The following is a 6,087-nucleotide window of genomic DNA, read 5'->3' as shown; positions in this document are numbered from 1 at the left end:
CTGGATGTGGTGGGAACTCTGCCGTTGACAGCATGCGAGCATTGGAGAGGCCTGAAGGCCACACTTCAGGAGTCAGGCCTTGGGTGTCAGCCCCTGCTGCCAGGGCGGCCCTCTCCCAAGAGCATGCCGTAACTATTTGGCTGCAGCTGGTGGTGGCTGTGGTCTAGGGATCGCCCACTTCTTGTTGGTCCCTGAGAGAGCTGTGGAGAGGGCCCTGCCATGGCCTGCACGTGGTGGCAAGAGGACACTGGGGAGAGGAGGGAAGAGCTGATTTAGCCTTCTCTAGTGGAGAGAGAGAGAGAGAATTCTATATAGGTCTAATTGAGCTATATACACACACGCACACAACTTGTCCTGCCAAAACACCCTTCCCTCCATGGAAGCTCATCTGCAGGAATATTTAAACCAAACAAGAAGCTGCTCACTTTCTTCCTCCATCCACCATATTCAGACAAAGTCTCAAAACCAAATAAACACTATGGTGCCTAGTAAGCACATGATTACATTTAAAAATGCACATGTTAGGCAATAGCCTTATGTACATTCAAGCAACTGGAAAAAGTTGTAGCGGAACAACTCACAGGGTTAGGTGAATAAAACATAGGTGCTGTCCCAGGAGCCAAAGTTCAAGGAGTCAAAGCAGGCTGGCCTTGCTTAACTCCTGCTGCATTTTTCCTAAAGAAAGCCCGTCTTCTGTCATTGCTCACTGTTGTTCATGCTTACCAGAAAAAGATTTGCCATGTTTCAACAACAAGCGCAAGCAAGGAATAAGAGCTGTAATAAACATCAACAACTATCATGTTAGCAGAAGGCGGCCGTGGTATGCTTTACTACTGGACACAACCTATGCATAGGCAGGGAGAAGTAATTACTGATATCTATAAAAGAAGCCTTAAGAGCCTCATGTTTGATGTTTGTGCTACACAAGCTAGGATAACACCGCCAAAGTGACTTGAGGTTACAGCAAGATGTGACCTTGGGTCTGGGGCTTTTCTTTTCTGAAAAGCATGATATTCTAGTCAACATTTTTCTAAGCAGGAAAGCTAGCAGAAAGCAGCTGCGCTTAGCACAAGAGCGTAACAGCTTTCAAGCAGTTACAGGAGAGGAATAAGAGCAGTAGCCTTGTGTAAAAGGCCTGACAACGTTCCAACACGAACGAAGGCCCGCGTGAGCTGCTGCGGGGCCTTCTTCACGCAGTTGCCATCCTGCCCAGAATTCTATCGAAAAGACTTGGAGTATTTCAGTGTTACAGTTAACACCCAGCTATCATCTGTAATAAAGACTGCAGCTGGAGGGACTTCACTTTGGGGCTTGGCTTCTTGGAAGAGAAAGTCTTGGTCCATCGAGATGTGGCACTTCTCAAAGGACCCAGGCAGAAGACTAGGCCCTGGCCTCGGCTTCAACTACCTCAACAGACCACGACCGACTCCTGTGCACGACAGAGGAAACGGCTCAACAGGACAAAGCACAGAGGGAGGAGCAAAACACAAGCTGCAGAGAGCACCCTGAGGGGTGGCCAGGTTTCCTGGGGCTCGGAGGGGCATTAGGTGAAAGCTGCTCTGAATGCTGATGCCTCTGAACGCCCTCCTCAGGCTCCAGCTGCTCCCCGAACAACACCCAAGTCCTACAGAAAGGACAGTGCAAACTGTAGGAACCCTGTGCAAGTGGTTGGGTAGTTTTGCAGCTAGAATATGATCGAGGTCACCACCCACTGCAGCATACAGAGGCGCACAGGCACTTTCTCCTGCTGTTACTTCCGGACCGGCCTTGCCAATGCCATCTGCTCTTTTGCGTGGGCGTACATGTCAGGAATCTGACACTTGCTGCTCCTCAGAGATAGGCTAAATGACTATTTACTTGGTTTGTGTTACACAGCAGATTAGTTAAATTAGGTGTACCTGTCACACACTTCATTCATGTACAAGTTACCATCTCCTTTTGAGATCAGGACTAAATGGATAATTAACCACATGTTCACCACACGATATAGCTATGGGACAATTTTCCAACTTCATGCGGCCGTCCACTGTCCCATCAATATTTTCTTTTGGAAATTAACCTAGACGATTTGCCATTATAAAGACAGCCAACACTTGCATCATCATTGCAAACGCAAAATAAGAGTGTTGATAATACTGTACTCGCTGGCATATGTTGCACTTTAAGATAGGGAGTCTCAAAATAGCCCTCAGGAAGTTTGTCAGCCATATCCTATGGAATTTCAGGTCAATCTGCAAGTTTAGAGTTTCATGTCAACCCCTGAGCCCCTCTCTACAAAAAGAGGTTGCTTTTATACAATACAGCCAGCTCATAACCAGTCTTGGTATTTTTCCCAGCATTTTATTTAACAAATTTATTGACATAAAGAGATCCTTGTCCGACATCATCCAGGATCTTAATGAACGGATCTGTGGGATCCTATACCTCACCTTTAGCAAAGCAACGTTATGTTATATTCTATTCCCCACATCCCAAGGCATAATACTATGTCTGCAGCAATGGGGTGAAGAAAGGGTGGAAAGGCCAAGTTGTATTCTGAATTTCATGAAATCCCAGTCTACCTACACTTCTGACATTATCGTTAAAACTATTTCCTCAACTATTAGTATAGCCGTTTGTTTTAAAAAAGAAAAAGTAGTGCGGCATAAAGCAGAGTTATGTACCTCTGCGCAAAGTCCATTGCGGGTATCAACAAAAGACCTGCTACACGTGAAGCACTGTTCAACACGTAACAAAAGCAGAGTGCTCACTCTGAGCGCAGAGCTCTTATTTTCATCAGCTGAGCAAAGAGTAAATGAGAACAGCAAAGCTGCAGGAAAAAGTGTCTAAACCGTACAAGCCTCTAATGTAGTAACAGTAGGGAGCCGACAAGCAAAAATGCAAGGGATGAGGCAAATCATTCAACCAGTAGGAAATCCTATAGCTAAGTGTGGCAATTATAGAGGAGAATTGTGGTATGGTAGTTAATTATATAAAAAAGTAAGAAACCTAGTATTCCTGCTGCAACTGTAGGCTAACATGAAATGGCACTGTCACGCATCAAGCATGCTTTTGTTTTGCTCTTGTTAGTGAGAAATACAGTAGTTCCCTCAACACTTGTTGATGAGGCTGTGTTGGATACACGGGTATTCTGTGTGAAACCTTCACCTCCTACACGTCCATGTACTTTTTTCTCCCCGTACTGCCAGTGATTGCTTCGATACCGAACGACTGCACCCTCAGACTCCGTGGCCATGTCAAAAAGGGGGATCAGGCGGGGGGACAAAGGCAGCACCCAGCCTGCCCACATGCCTGATGTCGTGCTGGTGGCAAACAGGGCGAGCAAGGAAGGGAGGGGGGAAAATCTGCCCTGCAGAACAAGGAGACCAGTACGTTCCACCTCTGACCCTCCGTGTCCACCTCCTGCTTGCCATAAGCAGAGTTGCTATTAGACTTGCTCCTGTCAGTCCAAGAAATCAGCTGCGAGCGGCGGCAGCTGGGTGTGGGAAACGGCAGCGTTTTGGTAGGCTGCGCAGAGACAAAATGCTGCTGAAATGCAGCTGCTGTTCCTTAAAAGATCAGACTCCCGCAGCAAGGTGCATCACCGCTTTTTCAAGCAGAAAATACAGGACAGAACTCGATCTTTCTTCCTACTTCCTGAAAAGATGAAGATGGAGGGAAAGAAACCTGCAAAAACAGTACAGACTCACTACACGCCATTATTCCCCAAAATCTTCTTCAATCTATCTCTATGTTTCCAAAGGGGGGAAAGTAAAAGGTAAGACAAAGTCCTGACAGGAATCTATTAGCATCAGTATTATGTGGCTTCCCCCTCTTCCGCGGATGCCAGAATCATGGAGGGACTTCCTTACGTAGCAAGAGAAAATGAAGACTTGCTGTTAAAAGACATTTTTTTCCTTTACTTCAGAAAGGAAGTAAATTTCCTGTTTCAGTTTTCTGTTACACTGCATTTTTGTTCTCCACATGAGACCTACCAGCTGCACATATTGAATGATGTTTCAACCACATTGCAGAGAAAAAGGAAAGGACTGCCAAAGAAACAGTCATATTTGAAGACTAGGAATAGGTAGAGAATTGCTCTTTTTCTCTCTTCCTTTTCTGGAAAGCAGCGTCCAAAATGAGAACAAGAAGCATGAAAAATTGATGCTTTGGGGGGAAAGGTAAGAAAAGAAAAAAATATCTTAATTCAATTCAGTTTTAATAAGGTAGCCAGGTATGAGACAAGCCTCCTATTTCAAAATATAGCGTGATGGGATCTCAACTCCTAACAAAGAAGCATCCCCCACATTGTATTCTTAGGCTTCCTAGTACATAAAATATCGTAGAGACATTATCTTATCCAGCCATTGATAAAATTATAGAAAAGTCAAGTGTAATTTCAGTGAATCATTTTCACGAATGCATTATTTTTTCCAGCCCTCTGCCAAATATTTAAAAAACAAATGCAAAATGAAATCAACCTGTATGCTGTTGGAATAGCTGAAGCTACTTCCAGGTTCTTAGCAGGGGCTGGTTGTCAATAGGTTAACAGTGTGACGGACCTCGAGGGGGTCTAAGAACTGAGTTTCCAGAGCATAAAGAAAACCATTTTGAGACGATTCCTAAAGTACATGAGCGGACTAAAATTTCACACAGGAACCACAGAGGCGAATCCATTAAAAATATGCTTTAGAACATAAACTCCAAAATGGAAAATGACAAAGTGCCTTTCCTGAGAAAGCTCCTTGGGATGAAAGACTACCAAGATTGCCTCACAGTGAAACAGAATCCAAACTTGGCATCAATATAAATTGAACTGCAGGCAGCTGCACATACACACGCATGTGCACGCACATGGCTGTATGTGTATATGATGCCTTACATTTAGGGCATACAGTCTCTCACAGGGGCAAAATACATCATGACCGTTGTAGACACTGGTGTCAGCAGGCCTCTCCTGTTGGAGGTTACCGTATCGGAGGCAGGAAGGGCAAAAAAAAGGCATCTGCCCACTCCTCTTCAAAACCTGCAGCATCTCAACTGCCGAAAAGCCTGCGGAATGACCTGCCGAAAACATCCTGGAGCAGCTGCGGTGGAGGCACGCGCTCTGCCCTGCCAATTCGGCTGCAGAGACAGGGAAGAGGCAAGGTGGGTGCGGGGGCACCTGAGCCCCCCCACGGCCCCGTTGGCCCCCTTCACCAGCCAGAGCCCCTGCACGGCGCAGAGCAGGGCAGAGGCACTGGAGTCGTGGGGGCCTGTGCACAGGGTCACATTCAAACGATGAACTCACCAGCTACGTCCCAGCAACGGGCGCTTAGTCCCGTCCCCCCCCTCCGCCCCCCCAGATGAAGAAAAGAGGATGAGCTGAAATCACGGCGAAGGAGAACTAAGCAACTGTGTTTTATCTAACGACTGGCGCAGGCGCAGAATGAGCTGCAGGAATTGGCCTGTGTTTTCAAGTTAAGCTTACAGTTTTTTAATGGCTTTAAATTCTTGGTTCAATGGCATATTTCAGGCCTGTGGCTTATGAAAGAATACTGATGCTAAAGCCTACCTGGATCACACACAGCTCCCCCAGCTGACCCCCCCTCAACACAGCCATCATTCTGAGGCAGAATGTTTATATTTATGCCATTCCTTAGAGATGTTTATCTAAATCTGCATCAAAATTGCCAATCTCAGGATCCTATCTTGAGACAGAGGGCCCAGTTATTCCATTCCTACCGTTACCCACCTGAAAAACAGAAGCTATACCATCTTGAAAGTCAAATCAATACCATGGACACATATGCCTATGCAAGTGGGCATTTACCTGGGGGTAAAGTCCTTTACTGCAAGACGGGAGGGAAAGAAAAAAGATGCAAAGACTTTCTGGGCTTACACAAAAAATGCAATTCTGTTGTTCACAATTCTGCAAAGAGCTATGGACACAATGGGGTTCTCACCACATCCCATAAGACCCCATCACAGCTACCGGAAACTCAATAAGCAACAACAAGGAATTAATTTCCTCTTGTCCATCGGTTCCTTCAATGAATCACATGGGTAGTACTAAACCCCTGCCCTTAATCCCTTTGATGCTGCTGAAAGATGGAATAGGCCTTCAGT

This window comes from Struthio camelus, chromosome 9, assembly GCF_040807025.1.
Source record: "Struthio camelus isolate bStrCam1 chromosome 9, bStrCam1.hap1, whole genome shotgun sequence".
Classification (NCBI taxonomy): domain Eukaryota; kingdom Metazoa; phylum Chordata; class Aves; order Struthioniformes; family Struthionidae; genus Struthio; species Struthio camelus.
Note: the sequence above shows the minus strand (reverse complement) of the source record.